Here is a 24492-nt window from a genome sequence, read left to right on the forward strand (position 1 = left end):
AACTTCCTAAGCCTAGCTTTAGCCCCCTTGGACTTCCCCTTGGGAACCACGTGCAACCGGGAGCATTAATTCCTGCAATATTCAATCGTTATTAGTGTCCTGCCTGCACCTCAGAAATTCCTATATCCAAGAGGGTATGTATCCCCTAGTATAACTATGCAGACTCAGACGCTAGCTTCAGACGACTCTGAGACGCTGGTACTTACTGGGCATACTCTCTCTGTAGCACGCCGAGCCCTCAGTTAACTCAACTCACGATCTCCTAAGTCACTGGCCAGATCCTACGGGAAAGGGTGAATATCTCGTCTTACTGTATGGGCTGATGGAGGAGATCATCTACGGTACATCGAGGTGTCTCTACCAGATTTCCCCAGGTCTCAGATGTGAAGACACGTGGGGGCGCCGCCTGATGTTCACGGCACGTCTTGTCCAGTCGAAGTCTATCGTAAGAAGGACGCTATTCTGTCTTTGTGACCTGCGCCCCGCCATTCAAGCTAGGGCTGCCAGTTCTCCCTAGCTAACTTATCCTAATGTTTGCCTACATTATCGGCCTATTACTACCTATGTTAAGGTCTTAGGTCTACTCTATCATTATCTACAGATGCCTTAGTAAACCTAATATTAGTGTATTACCAGTAAACCTACCTACTCCTTCCCTGAAGAGTAAATCTATAAATTAAATAAGCTTACCAACCGCCAACCAGAGAATGCCTTGCTTGTTTGGGAGGGTTTAAGGGTCGCTCGGCTCAGACGACCAGACGCTCATGCTGGATCTGAGCTGTGGAACTATTTGGACCAAATAAATTTCCACATCCTCCCGCCGGCGAAGGTAGGCGCTAAGTCTAGATCAAGTCTGCCTCCCGCAGGCCCCCCCAGTGGGCCCTGGACTCGAGCGCCGTTCGACGGGTCGTCCGGCCGCTCAGCTCGCTCAACCTCTGGTCTGATTTCTCATGTCCCGGTCCCACCGTGTGGACCTCGAGAGGCAAAAGCCTGTTGATGGGTCTTATAGTCTCGACACCGTTCATTCTCACTTTCACCATTCTCAACCGCCCAGCCTTGTCTGGGTGGGTTGACACTACCAGGCCAAGAGGCCAGTATGCCCTCGGCGCCTCGGATTCTACCAGCACCAGGTCCCCTTCACTTAGCATCATCTTATTCGCCTCGGGGTCGGCACCATAGAAATGTTCCCGCAAGGTTGTCAAGTAATCCCTGCGCCACACCTGGTTCCATTTGTCCAGGATGTTCACCAGTCTGTTGTGACTCCTGTGCAGTTCTTCATTGATGGGGGGACCATCTGGCCCATAATAATCCAGCTCCTTGGAAGACTGACTCAAAATTGCGGGGAAGGGCTCAATCCTTCTTCCAAACAGCATGTGATTGGGGGTGAGAGCTTCTTGCTCGTCAATCCCATTTTGTACGTAGGTCAGAGGCCTGTTATTAACTCTTGCCTCTATCTCAACTAACACTGTCCTCAGTTCATCACAGCTCACCCTCCTGCCGTGCAAGACCTTCCGAATGCACCTTTTGACTGTGCCCACCATGCGTTCATAGAATCCCCCTTGCCAGGGTGCCCTGGGAGCTATGAACCTCCACTCGCACTCTATTCTCTTCAGGTGTTCTCGTACTTCTCCGTTGTCCCTAAGATTCCTGAAAACTTTATCGGCCGCCCTAAAGCTTGTGCCATTGTCCGAGATAATCAATCGCGGGCACGAGAATCTGGCAGTAAACCTCCTGAACAACTTCACGAAAGTCTCTGTCGTCATATCTTCTGCCAACTCCAAATGCACCGCTCGAGTAGTGGCACAGGTAAACAGGCAGACATATACTTTCTGAGGGCCCTCCTTAACGTCTCCTGGGTTCTTCAATGTGATAGCCCCAGTATAGTCTATTCCTACAGTCTCAAAGGGCCTGTCACTATGTACCCGCTCCTGAGGCAGCGGTGGTGGACCTGGGTAGGGTAGGGTCCTCCCATCGTACCGCCGGCAGACCGTGCAACTCTTTAGCACCCTTTTGACGGCAGCTCGACCCTTCAGTACCCAGTAATTCTGACGTAGGCAGGTGAGGGTATCTCCAAACCCCCCATGTAAGGTCCTCTGATGGGCATCTTGTATCAATAGCTCTGTCGCCCATCCCTCCTTTCCCAGCAGCACGGGATGTTTGGCCCCATAGCTGAGCTCAGAGTTTTGTATTCTTCCCCTGCATCTTATTAGCCCCGCATGATCTAGGAACAATCCCAATGAGTGAACCAATTTGCTGTTCCCTGAGTCGTCATCGCTGGACACGCGTCCTGATGCCATAACCTGCTGCCGGGTCGCAAGTACTTCCAGCACTCCTGGAAACCTCCCCCTTTGGTACTGCCTTATCCAATATTCTCTGGGACCCACTAGAGACAACTGTCGACCCTGGCTTACCTTGTCATGCAGCTTCCTCACGAATCGAAATACCATTTCCGTGACTCCTATAAGTTTTCTCCACGAGGAGTAGCGCCTGGGGTCAAATAATTCAGTGTCGTGTTCCCCCGCAAAATGTACTATGCTGCTGATTGTCTCCACGAATTTCTGCTCCGGCCAGCAATCCCTTGCCGGTAACCAGTCTGGGCCTTTGAACCAAAGCTCGCCTTTACTCAACTTTCTGTGTGTCACCCCTCGGCTTATCAGGTCGGCTGGGTTTTGATCTGTAGGCACATACAGAATTGTTGATGTTGACTGTAGTTCCCGTATCTCCTTTACCCGATTCCTGACATAGGGGAGCTTAGACCTGTCATTCTGGACCCACTGTAAGGCCACCTCCGAGTCTGTCCATACATAGGTGTGTGTCACCCTCAGATTACTTAACACCTCCTCTACGTACTTACCCAGTCTTGCTCCCAGCAACATCGCTGTGAGCTCTAGCTTTGGGATCGAGCAATCCTTCAGGGGTGTCACCCGCGCACGACTGGTGACCAGATTGACTTGGTCCCCGGCCACCAAATACGCTACTGCCCCATAGGCCCTGGAGGAGGCATCACAAAAGACGTGCAAGTCATAATCCCGCCCGGTGCACCCGATGGACCTGGGGAATGTGAACTCGTGCAATTCCGCTAGGTCTTTGTTAACCAGATCCCACTCCTGGCAGACTGTTTCTGGCAGTGGGTCGTCCCAACCTAGGTTCAGCTCCCAGGTCTGTTGTACTAGCATCCTCCCTCGAATGGTGATGGGTGTCAACAAACCCAAAGGATCGAAGGCAGTCTGCACTTTGCTCAGCAAAGACCTCCTGGTCAGCTTCCCTTCCCCATCAGGCTTCCTCTTTAGCCTAAGTCTGTCTTCCTTGACTTCCCACTCTAGTCCCAACACCGATGTTACCTCAGGCACTGAGTAGCCAGTATAGTCATGTTCCACCATGCCCCGCAACGTTGGATTGTTTGTCACCCATTCTCTCAATGGCATGTTAGCTGAGAGCATCTCCTGATTAGACTCTCGGTAAATATCCATCAACAGCCTTTCATCTGAGGTGGTACCCTGCATGTTGTCTACATAAAATAGGGTCTTCAGTAATTCTTTAAGCGGGCTGTTACAGTTCACAAGGTGGTAGTCTATGGTAGCCTGTAATAGGAATGGTGAACTAGTGGCACCAAACAACACTGCCCTGAATCTATAGGTATCATACCCTTGCTTGGGCATCTCCCTGTTAGCCAGCCACAAGAACCTTGTGTAGTCCCTATCCTGTGGCTGCAACCCAATACGTAGGAAGGCTTTGCTAATGTCTGCCGCATAGGCGTACTGTTCCGTCCTGAATCTCAACAACACATCTGCTAATTTCTGCGTCAGGGAGGGCCCTGTGAGCAGACAGTCGTTCAACGATGGCTCTCGGGGACTCGCCTGCGAGCTGCAGTTGAAGACTACTCTGATGGGAGTGGTTACCGACTCCTTGGTGACTGCCATGTGTGGAAGATAATGGGTGTTTTCCCCAGGGCTGGCATTGGGCACTTTCTCGATGAACCCAAGGGCCAGCTGTTCCTTAATAATATCATCATATTTCCCCACCAGACCCTTCCTGGTCAGGCTGTTCACCAATGAATTCAACTGACCACGTGCCCTCTTGAAATTAGTGGGCAGCGTTGGGTGGCCCGGTTTCCATGGGAGTCGCACCCAATACTGCCCGTCCCTGAACTGCACATGGTTCAAGTAATCTCGATACGTCTCTTCGTGTTCGGGGGGCGGCTGGTCACCTTTAATCCCTACTACATCCAGGTCCCATAGTTTATGGACCGGCTCACTGTCGGATATGCCAACTTGCGCCTCTGACAGGCCTTCGTGCACACCAATCTGCATCACCAGTACAGCCTCAGTCGCTGTAATACCAGAGCCCTCCTTTCCCGGGGTCGCAGGGAAGTGAGCTGGTATTCTGCCTCCTACGATGTACCCCGCTGGAGTCCTGTACAGGCCCACACCTTCCTTGATAACCCTTCTCGTAGACACGAACTCGTCTAGGTAATCCCCTCCTACCAATATGCCTACATTACTAACATTGTCTGTAGCAATGTCTGGTTCTGCTAGCTTCACACCCAACTCCCTCAAACGTTTGACTGCTTCAGCCAGTCCCCTAGTGGTAATGATATTGGGCAGCCTCTTCACCATCAAGGCTGAAATTTCCCGTCGATGCCCGGCTAACCTGACCGTCACATTGACTACTGGATAAGACCTGCGTGGGACTTCCCCACCAAACCCTTCCACCTTCATGTCAACTTTACCAACTGTCTCCAGCTTCAACCTAGTGGCTAGACTCTCTGCTATGAAGGATCTCTGTGCCCCACTGTCGAAGAACAAACGGGTTGTTTCAGACTTCTTCCCGTTCGCGACCACCGCCATTATGGTGGGCAAGGCCACCGAGCCTTGAAATTGCTCACCAGAACAAATTCTCGGTGCCGTACTCACCACACTCATCGTTACTTCTGACTTGTTCTTGCTCTCCGCCCTTTCTTGCGGTTTGCTCTCCTTAACTTGTGCTAATCCGGCATCATTAGGACACAGTGCACTGTGGTGCTTTCCCTTCCGGCAGCCCCGACACTCCCTGAGCATGGTGTTACAGTCCCTGGCAAAATGTTCTCCACAACACTTGAAACAAAGTCTCAACTCTCTTAGCCGTTGAACCCTTTGGTTATAGGTGGTGAAGCTTGAACACCCTGAACTAGCGTGTTCTTCATCACAAAACACGCACCGTCTCATACTGGCCGCTTTAGTGGCTTCTCCCTTGGCCCTGTGGGTGGAGGGTTCGCCCTGGGCATAATACGTGCCTACTTTAGTGGGAGGTGGTTTAGGTCTATCTCTCGAATGTCTGGGGAAGTCGACCGACTTCTCCTTGGTAGGTAATTTCTCCCCCTGACCTATGCTCAGGTGAGATATGAGATCCCCTAACCCTTCAACAATTTGGTCTATCGTGAACCTATTCGTCCGATGTTTTAAGTGTAACTCATGCACTGTCGTGCTAGCCAGTTTCCTCTGAATCACCTGGCTAAGGATCCATTTTGAATCATTCTCATCATGCAAATCTCTGAAACTATTGGACAAGCTCATAACCTCAATACGGAACTTCTCTAGACTTTGACGGTCATGTCGGCAAGCCTCTAGATCCAACAACCGATAAAGTATAGCTACCTTTATCTCCTCAGTGTTGCCAAACATGTCTTCTAATTGGTCTTTGGCATGTTGGTAATTAGCGTCAGTAATCGGGTAGTGCCGGACCAGATCTAAGGCTTTACCCTTGAGCTGCGACCGCAAATACTGCAACTTGACGGCATCTGACAAATCATTTCTGTCATCTATCTGGGCTCTAAACTGATCCCAGAAACCAATGTACTCTGTTAAGGTTCCGTCAAACGTTGGTAAATTCAGCTGGGGCAACTTGGGCAACATATTGACAGGTGTGTGGTTGTTTGGGGTACCTGCGGTGTTCAACACCATCCTTGGAATACTAGCCTTTAATGTACTTAACTTATCTTTGTACATATTCATCTCCTGATGACAATCTACATCATCCTTAGTGAATTCGTCCACAGCCTGCTGAAGACTTCCCTGGGATTCCTCATCCTCAATAGCCTGTAGCTCATATGCTGAGAATGCTTGTTCATAGGCTTCCCATTTTTCCCCCAAACTCTTCAAGCAGTTCTGCAAATCATCGCAGTCTACATTACTGCGTTGGCAAGTAGCCTTGCACCTGTTACGCGTTCTGTTCAGATGCCCTTTGTATGCTGCTACTGATCGTTTTAATTTTGTTAGCACTGAACCAGACTCTCCTGAACCCCCATCTGCCATTGTCGAAGTTTAATGAGGAGTGTGACACTAATTGTACTTTACCCAGTCCACCCCACAGCACGTCACGGTGTTAGGTAAGAATGAACGAGTCTTAAGGCTTCTCAACAAGCTTAACAATTCCCTTTGTTATATTGACTCTACTATGAATCAAAAATGTACACTGTTAGCTCTCAAATCCCAATCAAAATGTGTATCGATGTGAAAGCTTAACCTAGCACTTAACTGTACAATGCCAGCAAATAATTACAGGACTTAACCTAGTCTCAGGTATAATTCACAAATCCCACATTAACATGAATCAAAGATGATGAAAATCACAATAAAAGTGCAGTGTACAAATTAAATCACTTGGTTAACACAAGCAAATTCAACAATTCAACTTGTGAAACAGTAAATAAATAATGTATGTAAACAGCTTGGCCTAACTGTGCCCAGCTTACTCTGTTTAGCGTGGATGGTTGGATAAGGTAAATCCTAACCTAGCTAGTGTGCTATAACTTAAACCTGGCTTTATAACTCCCTGTAAATAATAACTAGGTTAAATCTGTCCTAGCTACTATAACCTTTTGTAAATATTGCACAAGCCTAGCCTAACTGTGGCTACCTTGCAAATCCACTGTAAGTAATTAACACACAAGTCTCCTACTCTGGATTACTTGTAATCACTGTAAATAATTAAATTCACAAGCTTCTCTAGCCTACCTGGCCTGCCTGTAAATTACTGCAAATAACAACTTCTGTGTATAGTCAGCTTGGCCTAGCCTCTGAGTAACTTTGACCTAGGTGTGCTAACTTAAACCTAACTTTTTTAAACTGGTTCCTAACTGTGGCCTAGCTATGATAGCTTAACCTGTGGCCTAGCTATGATAGCTTAACCTAACTTTGTTAAACTGGTTCTTAACTGTAGCCTAGCTATGATAGCTTAACCTAACTGTGGCCTAGCTATGATAGCTTAACCTAACTCTGTAAAACTGGTTCCTAACTGTGGCCTAGCTATGATAGCTTAACCTAGCTATTCCACATCCGGTTTTCGAAGGACCACTTTGTGAAAATTTGTCTGGGCTGCCTCCAAGTGAGTCGCCTACCCTGGCAAACTCTGTTGACACCGAGCTCTGAGATGGGTACCTCAGCCTCACAAGTGGCTTATAGGACAGATTTTTTCACAAATGATTGGTATTGCAAGAAACCTCGCCTGCATGCACGTATAAAGGACTAACTTACTTGGTGTTGCAGCATATATCCTGATCTTCAACTTCCTAAGCCTAGCTTTAGCCCCCTTGGACTTCCCCTTGGGAACCACGTGCAACCGGGAGCATTAATTCCTGCAATATTCAATCGTTATTAGTGTCCTGCCTGCACCTCAGAAATTCCTATATCCAAGAGGGTATGTATCCCCTAGTATAACTATGCAGACTCAGACGCTAGCTTCAGACGACTCTGAGACGCTGGTACTTACTGGGCATACTCTCTCTGTAGCACGCCGAGCCCTCAGTTAACTCAACTCACGATCTCCTAAGTCACTGGCCAGATCCTACGGGAAAGGGTGAATATCTCGTCTTACTGTATGGGCTGATGGAGGAGATCATCTACGGTACATCGAGGTGTCTCTACCAGATTTCCCCAGGTCTCAGATGTGAAGACACGTGGGGGCGCCGCCTGATGTTCACGGCACGTCTTGTCCAGTCGAAGTCTATCGTAAGAAGGACGCTATTCTGTCTTTGTGACCTGCGCCCCGCCATTCAAGCTAGGGCTGCCAGTTCTCCCTAGCTAACTTATCCTAATGTTTGCCTACATTATCGGCCTATTACTACCTATGTTAAGGTCTTAGGTCTACTCTATCATTATCTACAGATGCCTTAGTAAACCTAATATTAGTGTATTACCAGTAAACCTACCTACTCCTTCCCTGAAGAGTAAATCTATAAATTAAATAAGCTTACCAACCGCCAACCAGAGAATGCCTTGCTTGTTTGGGAGGGTTTAAGGGTCGCTCGGCTCAGACGACCAGACGCTCATGCTGGATCTGAGCTGTGGAACTATTTGGACCAAATAAATTTCCACATCCTGCAATAGAGAAAAAAGAAGTCCCACTGGGGATCTTCATTGACTTACGTAAAGCTTTTGATACAGTTGACCATGACTTGCTCCACGTAAAATTGTCACACTATGGTATAAGAGGGCACTCCCTCAACTACCTCAAGTCTTACCTCAGCAACAGAAGCAAATATGTGTACGCAAATGGGGCAAGCTCTTCCGCACAACCAATTACAGTTGGTGTCCCACAGGGAAGTGTCCTTGACCCTCTTCTCTTTCTCCTATACATAAATGACCTACCAAATGCTTCGCAATTACTCAAACCCACACTTTTTGCAAATGACACCACATACGTCTTCTCTCACCCGAGCCCAGTCACGCTAGCCAATACTGTAAACACCGAATTACAGAAAATATCTACCTGGATGAGGACTATCAAACTTACACTAAACATTGACAAAACCTACTTCATTCAGTTTGGTAACAGAGCTACAGATGTACCTCTTAACATAACAATAAACGGATCACCTATCTCAAAGCTAACAGAGGGAAAATTCCTAGGAATCCACCTCGATAATAGACTCAAATTTCATACACATATACAACAAATTTCTAAGAAAATTTCCAAGACTGTAGGCATACTATCGAAGATACGGTACTATGTTCCACAGTCAGCCCTCCTGGCCCTTTATCACTCTCTTATTTACCCCTATCTCACCTATGGAATTTGTGCATGGGGCTCAACAACAATTAACCATCTCAGACCACTAATTACCCAACAAAAGGCTGCAGTTAGAATGATAACAAATTCTCACTACAGGCAGCACACTCCTCCAATGTTCAAAACACTCAACCTACTCACCATACAAAACATCCATACTTATTATTGCACTTATTACATACATAGAACACTTAACTCTGATATTAACCCTCCCCTCAAACATCTCCTTGCCAACCTCAACAGAACACATGACCATAATACAAGGCACAGATCACTCTTTGATGTTCCTCGTGTCCATCTCACGCTATGCAAAAACTCAATGCACATAAAAGGCCCTAAAATCTGGAATTCATTACCTGTAAATATAAAAGAAACACTACCTGTTTATAAATTCAAGTCTCTTCTCAAAGATCAATTACTCACTCAAAACCAAATAAATACTGAATAACTGAACCTTATAAATTGTATATCCTATATGTTACTCACAATTATATCACACAAATGTTAAACCTAGGACCCAATCTAACTTTATTATTTTTTTAAATACACTACCTAACAGAATACTCCATTCGACTGAATGTACAGCAATGCAAGCAACCATATGACCTGTCTTTGTAATACTCATTTGTGCTTTATAGTTATCTGTTTACAATAATGTTTTATCACTGATTTCATCATTGCTTAGTTAATCTTAAGTTAATTTTAAGCCAGCCCGTAATGCTATGCATATAAGTGGCTTTGGCATGCTGCTCTTACCTGTATTTTTTGTACCTCTGTACGTATGCTTAAATTACTAAATAAATAAATAAATAAATAAATAAAAAACCGGGCAATGTTACACTAAATGAAATATTAGTCATTTCATATATATATTACAAAGATCCTAATGGAAATAATTCCTTTTGTCTGACGTATGATAATTGTACTTGTGTGTATCGGTGCCTAAATAAACTTACATTGTCTTCATAAGATAAGATAAGATTTCGTTCGGATTTTTAACCCCGGAGGGTTAGCCACCCAGGATAATCCAAGAAAGTCAGTGCGTCATCGAGGACTGTCTAACTTATTTCCATTGGGGTCCTTAATCTTGTCCCCCAGGATGCGACCCACACCAGTGGACTAACATCCAGGTACCTATTTGCTGCTAAGGAAACGTGTCGAAATGTTTCCACCCGCCGGGAATCGAACCCGGGCCCCTCTGTGTGTGAAGCGGGAGTTTTAGTCATGCTCCTGGACACTTATGTGAGAGGAAAGGCAGAGGAAACAATGTTTTTCTCTGATAACAGAAACGGAAAGAATAAGTTAAAAATTAGGCCACGTGGACCCTGTTGCTTGAACCCCGACAGAGCCAGACACCTCGAACTAGATACTTTGAAGGCAGTGGGACCACAGCATCTCTCCATGGGTTCTGAGAGAGTGGGGCAGCTGATACGCTTCTGCCTTGCTTCAGAGAATTTTCCCTAATAGGAATCTGTTGGTAGTCTTGCAACATAGCATAGCTCCTGACGATGCACAGGTGCGAAAGACCTGAAACTAAAGATTCCAAGCAGCGCTGTATAGCCCTTGTGATTTAGCGCTTTTTTATTATATTAATAATAAAGATTCCCATCCTCATGTGGCTTGTACATTGTTAAGACCGCCAGTTTCCGATTGTATTGTATGTTACACCATGTGAAGGTTGCGAGAAAGTATATGTGGGAGAAAGGGCCTGGGACTTGCATACCCGTGAGCACTGTTGAAAACGCCAATAACATCTGTTTTCGCAGAAATAGCCACGACCACGTAATAAAACGAAATGGTGAGAAACCACTCATCAAAAAGAAAGATATACAGAGGTGCCATTGCCTAGAAGGTACAGAGTCACTAGTCTTAGCAATACAGGCGTGTCGAACACAAGAAGTTTTAGTTATCTCCAGAGCTTGAGCTGAATTTATTTTAAAACACAAGGATGCAGCTGTCAGGTGACATCATTTACAATTTACAGCACCCCACCTACACTACACTTTACCTCCATACTAATATTTCATTGTTTTACTATCTGTATTGAATTGAAACATTTAATTGAAACATTTGGCCCACCGTGGGCCAAATGTTTCCTTAATACATTACCTACTAGGTCACTCTTCAAGGGGGTACCGTAATACAGGTGAAGTTGCTCATCAATCTTAGATCCTAGGGAACTGAAGAATAAAAGCCACGATATCACACCTGAAACAATTCACAAATGACCCGCAATTGAAAAATGAATCTTACGATAACGTTTTCTCGTTTAATTGTGACTTGACAATGATGTAGGAAAGGCTGATAGCTTGTTATTAGCTCCCTCTTCTAAATGCGCGTGATTTGTGAATCTAGGAAATTTCTTGTAAAGATTGTCCCACTGTCTACATAATACAACCAGGTCAGGACCTACCCACTAGAATCACTGAATAGAAAAGATCAGCGAGTTATGCAGTCTTTTAACTTCTCAAATACCATAACTACAACAGTGATTTGCATTGCATTTCATTTCATGACACGCTAAACCTATGTAGGTTATTTGAGGAGTGGGTGAAGGCTCGATCCTCCATCAGTTTATTATGACCTAGTCTCTTGTCGTACACAGACATTGAAGTGTTACCAGTGTCAGAGCTTTGGGAAATGTAAGCAGCATAGCCTGGTAGCGATGAGAACTACCCAGTAAGAAGGTTATTCCATGGAAGGAAGAGCAGTTCCAATATATTTATATCAAGAGCCCCTCACCAGCATCAAGGTAGCCTCCCTCTACGAGTGGAAGGAAAGTGTGTACAATAGTGTGCACGAGGAGAGGTGATATAGAGGGAGTCACATGGTGGAGTATATTAGTGTTGCGTAGGACGCGGTGGAGTGAGGTTGGGCGCGCCGCTCCCCGCCCCTCGCCCCCCTCAATCGCACAAAACACCCTCACTTTAGTCACGCTTGTCCCCTATCTAGAGAGTGAAAGTCATGGGAAAGATAGAGAGCAGAGGACTTGGAAGTCCACACCGAGGCTATCTGCTCAGAAGAATATTATATTTCTATTTAGATTAAGGACTGCCATGTACTATCTACGCGCAAGACTCAAGAACTCTTCAAATCTGAACATTTTTCATCGTTTTCTTGCTACTAGAAGCCGCTACGGATGGTCAACCTGCTCCAGCACTGCTTGAGGCTGTATACACTAGCAAACCCTCATTTGACATTTGAAGTGTGACTAAAATAGAATCTTGTGTCTCAGTTCAATTAAGTGACAACTTCACAAGAAAATGTCATATTTCACAAGTCTATTTTTCAAATCTCAACATGTTCGATTAAGTCTGCAGTCCGGAATAACAATTGGACAGGTAGATTCAATGAGATCTGTCTGTGCTGACCCTTGAACGGGTCATTTATATCATTAAGATCCGTGTTGGGAGACACTTGTCCTGTCTCCTAACGAATATTATCAAAAAATTTTTCTTGAAAGGTCGTCGATATATTATAAACCGTGCCAGGACATTGTCCTGGAGAATATTATCAGTAATTAGACCTGTGGATACTTGTATAATACTCTCAGTACTCTTCCCTCAGTTTCGATTGAATGGATTTTTGTATGCTTAGACACTTCTGAATAGAGACCTATTTTTTTTTTATATATGAGGTTGAAAATGTACCATCTCATGATGTGGTATTTATTTCTTTACTGGGTGGACCAGTAAGATACAGAAAGACCTCGGTCAAATGACCAAAAACTTCGTTGAGTGGGTCATGTGTGACAGAAGACCTGAATCAGGATAAATTTTCTTCTTTGGAGAAATCAAATACCTCTGTAATCTATGCAGGTCTCCAAATCATCGACCTGGACTAAAGATTTTAAGTGGTTAAGTCGCCTCGCTTGTTTGAAACACACTCTTGTAGTTGCTTCATGAGGATGCAACACACTCTTGTAGTTGCTTCATGAGGATGCAACACACTCTTGTAGTTGCTTCATGAGGATGCAACACACTCTTGTAGTTGCTTCATGAGGATGCAACACACTCTTGTAGTTGCTTCATGAGGATGCAACACACTCTTGTAGTTGCTTCATGAGGATGCAACACACTTGTAGTTGCTTCATGAAAATGCAACACATTGTTGCAGTCGCCTCATGAAGATACTATACAGCTGTAGTTGCTTCACGAAGATACAACACACTTATAGTTGCTTCATTAAGATGCACCACTATCGTAGTTGCTCCATGGAGATGCACCACACTATCGTAGTTGCGTCAAGGAAGATGCACCATAATTCATTTACTCCCTGAAGACGCCATTATGTGACGTAATAACTCAATAATACTTTACTGTAGCATAGAGAGCCGTATCTTCCATTTCCCAAATGATCTACGACCCCCTGCGGATTTAGCGTTCCCCGACGAATCTAACCATCAACACTAATTACTGATGATGGACAAATTACGAATAATCTTGGATAAAAAGAACATTATGAACAGAGACTTGAACAATCGTACACAGTTAATCGGATCATGATCCAACACCACATATATAATCATTAATTTCACTATAATCTTAAAAAGAGATTATATTTCACCAGGCCCGGTGGCCTGGTGGCTAAAGCTCCCGCTTCACACACAGAGGGCCCGGGTTCGATTCCCGGCGGGTGGAAACATTTCGACACGTTTCCTTACACCTGTTGTCCTGTTCACCTAGCAGCAAATAGGTACCTGGGTGTTAGTCGACTGGAGTGGGTCGCATCCTGGGGGACAAGATTAAGGACCCCAATGGAAGTAAGTTAGACAGTCCTCGATGACGCACTGACTTTCTTGGGTTATCCTGGGTGGCTAACCCTCCGGGGTTAAAAATCCGAACGAAATCTTATCTTATCTAACTCTGCACAGCTACAAGGAACACGAAATGAATGAAGATAATTGAAATTTAAAGCACTATTGGTAATCAAGAAATATTTATAATAATTACAGCTGTACTATTGATTAAAAAAAAAAATCTAAGATTACTGCAAGTGTATCTCAGTAAACAAAAGTAAGACAATAATTTACTTGTTAATTATTTCATCAGATGTCAATAATTAAGATATTAAACCAGTTCTAAACTGTAGGCAGAAAATAATGTTCCATTATTCCCAACACTGTCTTGTGAAACATTGTGACAAAAACTTTATTAATAGAGAAAAGAAGTTTGCCAAAACGTTGTAATACGAACGATATGAGAAGCTAAATGAATAGGCGGCCAATATTACCTGAATAAAAACATATATATTAACATCATTGAACTAAGTGAATAATGCATGAAAAATGGAAAATTACATTCTAAGGTATTATCGTACTGTGGGAAAAGTTAAGACGTGATAGAGTGGGGAAAAAAATTCTGGAGGAATCCTGTTAGTGGGATAAAACTGTAATCTGACAAGGAGACAAAAGTCAGGGTAATTCTGAGAATTATTAGTGTCTACTCCACACCAGGTCAACTGTTGAAAGAAAACCAAGGTAAGTTATTATTATTATTATTATTATTATTATTATTATTATTATTATTATTATTATTATTATTATTATTATGTTTTTTATATAAAAATTATAGCTTCCGTTTTTTTTCTTATTAATATTTGTATAAATCTCTTGGCTCGCAAGTCCCTTCAGGGGAGGTTCCTTGATGGTGGTGAGGGGCTCTTGATCTAGGGAATTGGATATGTATTCCAGTTCCCCGAATTGAGCCTGAATGCCTTCCAACCCCCACCCCCCCCGCACAAACCCTGTTTAATCCCTACGTGTTTAGCGCTCCCTATAATAATAATAATTCACTCGTATACACTTTTTCACAGTTCATTAAAAAGTAATCACAACATACATGATATATACACCATGAAGTGTATGTCTCTCAGTGTATATACACTGAGAGGTTACTGCAGTCCTAGATTAGGAATTAGAGTAGTCTTAACAGGTAGTGAACAGGTTACATGCAATCCTAATGACCATCGTGTAGTCGATAGGCTTTAAAGCCCATTAACCAAATTAGCATGCCAAGTCAATCCAGTGTATTAGTAGATAGCCTGATATAACAGTATTAAAGTAACGTTGGAATGCAGTAATTATATCACTAGTAGACTGTATAGCCCTTGTGGCTTAGCGCTTCTTTTGATTATAATAATATCACTAGTAGTCAAAATTAAACATAACGACAACATTGACATGTGGGTGTTGTTGCTGCCTTGCAAGCAATGATCAGAAAAATTATGTAGGAGAAGCAGAAGATATTTCAACAAGCGTGTGTATGAAAACGAAGGGAATGTTAGGGAAGTTTGTAATGTGTTATGTTATAAACTTGATTTTCACCACAATATTGTGTTAATTGCAAACTGGCGTTCAAATCTGATAATTATAATAAAAAAGGTGAATTGTTGAATCAAACTTTTTTGCATCACTTCTAAGCTTTATCTGAAAGACAGTTATACTTCAGCAAGTCGCGCCCAGGTCAATAATCGCCTTCCCAAAGAGGCTGGACAATAGAGTTGTAAAGCTGAGAACGATGGCTCTCAACCTTTCAAGGGTCAACTCAGTCTAAGTCAGGTGTTAACCGTTCATGATCAGATTAGTAGGAGTCAGGTAATGCCTCATCGTTGTGATAGTTAACTCACTCCTTGTGTTGTTAGGTAAGACACATATGCAACAGTTAGGTATCTTTATTTCGAAACGTTTCGCCTACACAGTAGGCTTCTTCAGTCGAGTACAGAAAAGTTGATAGAGGCAGAAGATACTTGAAGACGATGTAATCAGTCCATCACCCTTATACATTCTAGTTAAAACACACATACACACTCACCACCTCCAGGACTCAAGTCCATCTAGTCTCTAAACGGTCTCCCTGTATCCCTTCACACTTCACCCTCTCGCACCCTCTCACACTTCGACAGCAAGTCGTCAGAAAAAACTAGTTGCCTTCTCTCACTCCTATCTAACTCGCTCATACACGTCTGCTGGATGTCTGTGCTCCAAACACACACAAGCTCTTTTACCCATCTCTCCAACTATTCCTGGGACGACCCCAAGGAAAGGTGTGTGTGTGTGTGTGTGTGTGTATCATTTATCTTTGCCTCGTATTTGTCTATTTCTCTCTAACTCCACGTCACCTTGGCTGGCATAGCTTTCGCTTCACACGCTAGTCCGGGTTCGATTCCCTTCGGGGTGGAAACATTTCGACGAGTTTCCTTACACCTGTTGTTCTGTTCACCTAGCAAGTAGGCACCTGGATGTTAGTCGATTGGTGTGGGTCGCATCCTGGGGGACAAGATTGAAGACCCCAATGGAAATAAGACTGACAGTCCCCGGATGACGCACGCCTTTCTTGGGTTATCCTGGGTGGCTAACCCTCCGGGGTTAAAAATCCAAACAAAATCTCTCTCTTATCCACTCTCCAGTCCTCCTCCCTCTATTTACCCTCCTTCCAGGCCTCACTCTCCTTCTTTTCCTCAGTCGTTCATAAGTATCCCCATAAACAACATGGTAGGCCATTGTTCTTCCCTTCTGACGGCCTCGATCGATGTTTAATCACTATAACAAAGCATGATGCAGGTTACAGTAGTATGTAATCCCCTAAGTAAGATTATAACAGACGGAGGATCGAGCTCTCACAATCCCTCGTTGGTTAATGAGGATTAATACCTATTGACTATTCGGGGGTCACCAAGACCGCTCAGTATTCACGTTACCAATAAATGCCTAAATATTAAAATTAAAAATAATAAAATCTCTCAAGAATACATGAACTCTGCAAGAAAATGATGCTTTCCAATGGTCCTTTTAATAAAACAACTCCACACGGACTCTCAGGTGAGGACCCACGAGGGGCGAGGGGCAAGTAGGGACAGGGCGAAGAATAGTCTGGAGGCTCTGTTAAGTCTATAACATAGCTGCCCAAACTGATGTAGAATTGTCTTCGTTTACACTTGGTGGTTGAGTTGGCACACTTGTGAGTATTCAGTGGTCAAGTTCGTTTTTCAGAATTCCTCTACTACTACTACTACTACTACTACTACTACTACTACTACTACTACTACTACTACTACTACTACTACTACTACTACTACTACTACTACTATTACTACTACTACTATTACTACTACTACTACTATTACTATTACTACTACTATTATTACTACTATTACTACTATTATTACTATTACTACTACTACTATTACTATTACTACTACTATTACTACTATTATTACTACTATTACTACTACTACTATTACTACTATTACTACTACTGCTACTATTACTACTATTACTACTACTATTACTATTACTACTACTACTACTATTACTACTACTACTACTATTACTACTATTACTATTACTACTACTACTATTATTACTACTACTACTATTACTACTACTATTACTACTACTATTACTATTACTACTACTATTACTACTACTATTACTATTACTACTACTACTACTATTACTATTACTACTACTATTACTACTACTACTACTACTATTACTATTACTACTACTACTATTACTACTACTATTACTACTACTACTATTACTACTACTACTACTATTACTACTACTATTACTACTACTATTACTACTACTACTACTATTACTACTACTACTACTACTATTACTACTACTATTACTACTACTACTATTACTACTACTACTACTATTACTACTACTATTACTATTACTACTACTACTATTACTACTACTATTACTACTACTACTACTATTACTACTACTACTATTACTACTACTATTACTACTACTATTACTACTACTATTACTATTACTACTACTACTATTACTACTACTATTACTACTATTACTACTACTACTACTATTACTACTACTACTATTACTACTACTACTATTACTACTACTATTACTACTACTATTACTATTACTACTACTATTACTATTACTACTACTATTACTACTACTATTACTACTACTACTATTACTACTACTACTACTATTACTACTACTATTACTATTACTACTACTACTATTACTACTACTATTACTACTACTACTACTATTACTACTACTATTACTATTACTACTACTACTATTACTACTATTACTACTACTACTATTACTACTACTACTACTGTTACTACTACTACTATTATTACTACTACTACTATTACTACTATTACTACTACTATTACTACTACTATTACTACTACTACTATTACTATTACTACTACTACTATTACTACTACTACTACTGTTACTACTACTACTATTACTACTACTACTACTATTACTACTACTACTATTACTACTATTATTATTATTTGATGAGAAAGAGAGCTGTGTTACTTGCTAGAAGGCAACTTAACACGCCATTTCCAAAACGAAGTTGGGCGAAACTCTGTCAAAAAAAAAAGATGAGTTTGGAAAGTTTCCGAAGTGTCCATTAATTGTTGGAAACGAGACCCCACCTTTTTTCCCGTGTTCCTCGTCGTCAAATTTTGAAAAATTCCTTCGTTTTTTTTTCTTCCTCTGAACGCAGATTTTTTTTTAAGTATGGGATGGAAGGCATTGCTGATGACTGTGGTAAAAATACGCTTTAATATAGACATTTCAGTCTCTGCAGACCAAAAAAAGTCGCTTGTAATAATTTTTAAAAGGACTTTTGATTCTGAAATCTACTATGGTATATTTTAACGATCAGAAAAAAAATGAATTCAAAACATAAATCCCTCAAAATCTGACCGATTTTTTCTGATATGTGATGAGGCATCAACAATTGATATTAACTTGTGAAATTTCACATGTGCGTATATATACGACTAGAATTATATATATATATATATATATATATATATATATATATATATATATATATATATATATATATATATATATATATATATATATATATATATATATATATATATATATATATAAGCAAGAACTCATTTAAAATTAAGTCCTTTCTAAAAAAAATTTCATATATTTTTTTTCATTTATGTTAATGCAAAAAAATAATAATTTTGTACCAAAAGAACCTTAGAAAATTTACCAAACCTTATTGTAACAAGCGCAATTTAATTTAGCCTAACCCAGCTAAATATATTTTAGATAAGTATACAATAATTTAATTATAAACAATCACAATGAAATATATTTTCGTTAGGTTCAGAATTATTTTTTTTTTTGTGAAATTATTGCATACACAAAATTTTCGCTTGCCTTGTTCAGCAAGAAGAGCGTTGATATTTAAGCCAAAATAGCAAGTTTTACTGACTTAAGAAATCGTAATGACACGATTGCAAACAAACCACAAACTCTATGACTGCGGGTTCAATCCCGGCCGGGGGTGTGGTTTGGTTAGCAAGTTTTACCTATTCAGCACAACATTATATATATATATATATATATATATATATATATATATATATATATATATATATAAACACTAAGAATGATATATAAACAGATAGAGAGAGAGAGAGAGAGAGAGAGAGAGAGAGTCGTCTTATCGTCATGCAGAATTTGACTAATCTCGTCCATCAGTCGCCAGCGCCTAAATTGACAATAATTTGGACTCGATAATGATGGTGTTTCCCTCTCCCTACTCCCTCCCTACCCATCCATCCCATCTCTCCCTTCTCCCTCTTTATCTTCCCTCGCTTTTCGTTTCCTCATTCCTCCCGTTCTTCCCCTTCCCTTCCTTATTCCCCTCATCCCTCTTTTCTCTCTCCTTCAATCCTATCTTTAAATTTTAGTTCCTTCAGCTTCCCTTCTACATTATATAACTTTCTGGCCTATTTTTCCTCCATAACTTTTCACTTCTTTTCTCTTTCCCTCTTCCTCCTCCTCCCTATTCCTCCTCCAACGCTGCCTCCTCTTTCTTCTGCTCTTCCTCTCCACCCCTAAGATTTTTTATTATCCTACTTTTTCCAGTCCCCTCTTTCCTTCCATACCATTTTCATCATTTGTCCCCTTAGTCATATGAATTAACAACTGGGCTTGTACAATACAGACTGAATTGTACATGAATGGTACACATTACCAACAAGATGAAAATTAAGACACGTGCAACATCTGGGTATTTTTATTGTAGACGTTTCGCCATACAGTGGCTTTATCAATACAAATTCCAGGATATGAATGGAAGACAGTAGAACTATATATACAAAAGATGAGGTAATCACTCCCTCAGCCTTGAAGTTAGTGTGAAGAGCACCGTAGTCGTGAAGAATCTTCACGTTGTCGTGAAGAATCTTCACGTTGTCGTGAAGAATCTTCACGTTGTCGTGAAGAATCTTCACGTTGATAACTCACCACTACAATATGAACGTAGATAAACACAGATAAGAGCAACTTCCAATGCAAATTGTATTTAGTAGCCTAACCTTGACTAGTAAGAATTTGTTGCGCTACTGTACTGTGCCCTAAGTACACTATGGAGGAGGAGCTTGGATATGGGTGAAATTCTACAGTCACTTAAAACAATGGACATAGCCCCACTCCATAAAGGTGGCAGTAAAGCATTAGCTAAGAACTATAGACCAATAGCTCTGACGTCCCACATCATAAAAATCTTTCAAAGAGTGCTAAGAAGCAGGATTGCAAATCACCTGGATTCCCAAAATCTGTACAGTCCAGGGCAACATGGGTTCAGGGCAGGTCGCCCTTGCCTCACAACTACTGGATCACTATGATATGGCCTTGGAAGCACTGGAAGAATATCAGAATGCAAATGTAATATACACAAACTTTTCAAAAGCGTTTGACAAATGCGATCATGGCGTAATAGCGCACAAAATACGTGCTAAAGGAATAACTGGGAAAGTGGGGAGATGGATCTTCAACTTCCTAACAAATCGAACACAAAGAGTAGTGGTCAACAGAGTTAAATCGGAGGCTGCTATAGTGAAGAGCTCTGTTCCACAAGGCACAGTACTCGCCCCCATCTTATTCCTCATCCTCATTTCAGACATAGACAGAGATATACACCACAGCACCGTAACATCCTTTGCGGATGATACTAGGATCTGCATGAGGCTGTCATCTGCTGAGGACGCGGTTAACCTCCAAGAAGATATAAACAAAGTTTTCCAGTGGGCAACGGTAAACAATATGATGTTCAATGAGGACAAATTCCAACTACTCCGTTATGGAAAACTGGAGGAGATAATAACTAGAACAGAGTATACTACAAACTCTGGCCATACAATAGAGCGGAAAAACAATGCAAGGGACCTGAGAGTAGTAATGTCTGAGGATCTCACTTTCAAGGATCACAACAGTGCCACGATCACAAGTGGAAAGAAAATGATAGGATGGATAATGAGAACGTTCAAAACGAGAGATGCCAAGCCAATGATGATCCTTTTCAAATCACTTGTTCTCTCTAGGCTGGAATACTGCTGTACACTAACATCTCCATTCAAAGCAGGTGAAATTGCAGATCTAGAGAGTGTACAGAGATCCTTTACTGCACGTATAAGCTCTGTCAAGCACCTTAACTACTGGGAACGCTTGGAAGCACTTGACTTGTACTCGTTGGAACGCAGGAGAGAGAGATGTATCATAATCTACACTTGGAAAATCCTGGAAGGAATGGTCCCGAATCTGCACATAGAAATCACTCCCTACGAAAGTAAAAGACTGGGCAGGCGATGCAAAATGCCCCCAGTTAAAAGTAGGGGCGCCATTGGTACACTAAGAGAAAACACCATAAGTGTCCGGGGCCCAAGACTGTTCAACAGCCTCCCATCAAGCATTAGGGCAATTACCAATAAACCCCTGGCTGCCTTCAAGAGAGAGCTGGACAGATACCTAAAGTCAGTACCGGATCAGCCGGGCTGTGGCTCGTACGTTGGACTGCGTGCGGCCAGCAGTAACAGCCTGGTTGATCAGACTCTGATTCACCGGGAGGCCTGGTCATGGACCGGGCCGCGGGGGCGTTGATCCCCGGAATAACCTCCAGGTAACCCTCAGGTACCATCCACAGGATGGATATGGGATGCACAATAAACTAGCCACTTCGGTGGCAAAATCTAAATCTAATTTGACTATTATGTGCTTCATTGTCCACTTACTAAAGAAAAACAGACATTTTAAGTATGCGTCCTAAATTTTCTTGTAAAAGATCGGATGTAAATTGGAAATATATACCCAAATATACTGTTCACCCTTCTGGGGATTAGATAATATGGATTTTGTGTATCCCTATACTCTTGTGCTATCGTCAATAACATGTATACCGGGTGTATAGTAAACTAGCCACTACCCTCCAGAGGATGGATACCGGGTGTATAGTAAACTAGCCACTACCCTCCAGAGGATGGATACCGGGTGTAAAGTAAACTAGCCACTACCCTCCAGAGGATGGATACCGGGTGTAAAGTAAACTAGCCACTACCCTCCAGAGGATGGATACCGGGTGTAAAGTAAACTAGCCACTACCCTCCAGAGGATGGATACCGGGTGTAAAGTAAACTAGCCACTACCCTCCAGAGGATGGATACCGGGTGTAAAGTAAACTAGCCACTACCCTCCAGAGGATGGATACCGGGTGTAAAGTAAATTAGCCACTACCTTCCAGAGGATGGATACCGGGTGTAAAGTAAACTAGCCACTACCCTCCAGAGGATGGATACCGGGTGTAAAGTAAACTAGCCACTACCCTCCAGAGGATGGATACCGGGTGTAAAGTAAACTAGCCACTACCCTTCAGAGGATGGATACCGGGTGTATAGTAAACTAGCCACTACCCTCCAGAGGATGGATACCGGGTGTAAAGTAAACTAGCCACTACCCTCCAGAGGATGGATACCGGGTGTAAAGTAAACTAGCCACTACCCTTCAGAGGATGGATACCGGGTGTAAAGTAAACTAGCCACTACCCTTCAGAGGATGGATACCGAGTGTAAAGCAAATTAGCCACTACCTTCCAGAGGATGGATACCGGGTGTACAGTAAACTAGCCACTACCCTTCACAGGTAGTTTTCTCCCCATTCCTATATTTTTTCCCCGTTCTCTTCTCACTACTGTCTCTCCTTCCTCATTCTTTCCAACCCATCTTTACTTCTTTCTCTTCTTTCCCTTACTCCCTCCAGGATTCACTCAGGAGGCGGGGGTCATCCTCATCATGTCTAGTTGGGCAACTTGATATTACAGCCAGGGGCAGCGACCCCCACCCATCTCACCACCCATTATCCAGGACCACTCACCCCCACCACCCCACTCAACCCCATCGTAATCCATATATATATATATATATATATATATATATATATATATATATATATATATATATATATATATATATATATATATATATATATATATATATATATATATATATATTATGTCGTGCCGAATAGGTAAGATTGGTCAATTAGCAAGAACTCATATAAAATTAAGTCCTTTCTAAAATTTTCTCTTGTACGTTTAAAGATATAGTATTTTTTCTTTTATGTTAATGTAAAATTTAATAATTTTATACCAAAAGAACCTTAGAAAACTTACCTAACCTTATTAAAACAAGCGCAATTTAATTTAGCCTAATCCGACTAAATATGTTTTAGATAAGTTGACAGTAATTTAATAGTAAACAAACACAAAGAAATTACTGTATACACAAATTTTCGTTTGCCTTATTCGGCAAGAAGAGCATTGATATTTAAGCAAAAAATAGCAAGTTTTGCCTATTCGGCTCGACGTTAATTTGGTATATACTAGAATGCCTCAATGCCACACAGATCTATGGGCCAACCTTCATTCTTAGCCTCAGTTTCCATTATTTCTTAACAATTATTGCACAAAGGCTTCATTCATGCATCTTTTTCATGAGTATGTTTTTTCCTGTTGTTTAGACCCGGGCCGCAGGGGCGCTGACCCCCAGAACACCCTTCATGTACATATACTCCAGGTATAACTTACGTATTTTAAATATCTGTTTGTCTGCATTTCAAAATCTTATATATGGATTTTTACGTCAGTCCGAAGCATTTTAGTGGGTGTTTTCATGAGTCGTTGAAAATAGTGTTGTGAGACTAAATTTATCCATTTTTTCTAAGTCTGGTGTGAATTACATTTTCCCTGTGAGACTTTCGTTTCCTCGCTGTGAGGTTTATCAGGTGTTTAGAAAATCTGGGGCCGTTTTGCCCGAGTTTTGTGCCTTATCTGCACCAGCCTGAGCGTTACCTTGCATACTAGTGGACACCAGTTGCAACATTTGATTCCACTGTAAGAAACTGAGAGCACAAAGCTTCAGGTAAATGCTTGTGTGTGTGTGTGTGCTCACTTACATGTGGTTGCTGGGGTCGAGTCACGCCTCCTGGCCCCGCCTCTTCGCTGGTCGCTACTAGATCCACTCTCTCCCCCATGAGGTTTATCGAACCTCTTCTTAAAGCTATGTATGGATCCTGCCTCCACTACATCGCTCTCCAGACTGTTCCACTTCCTGACAACTCTATGACTG

The 24492-nt window shown here is 42.1% G+C and overlaps 1 protein-coding gene across 1 annotated transcript in view; it reads left to right on the plus strand.

Annotated features, from left to right (window-relative positions):
• Positions 1 to 11947: 11947 nt before the first annotated feature.
• Positions 11948 to 24492, plus strand: part of LOC128703607 (uncharacterized) — a 224095-nt gene continuing 211550 nt past the window's right edge. The window contains exon 1 of the mRNA XM_070101205.1: positions 11948 to 14524. The gene's annotated coding sequence lies outside the window, so the exon portion shown is untranslated. The remainder of the gene's footprint in view (positions 14525 to 24492) is intronic.

This window comes from Cherax quadricarinatus, chromosome 76 (genome assembly GCF_038502225.1).
Source record: "Cherax quadricarinatus isolate ZL_2023a chromosome 76, ASM3850222v1, whole genome shotgun sequence".
NCBI lineage: Eukaryota > Metazoa > Arthropoda > Malacostraca > Decapoda > Parastacidae > Cherax > Cherax quadricarinatus.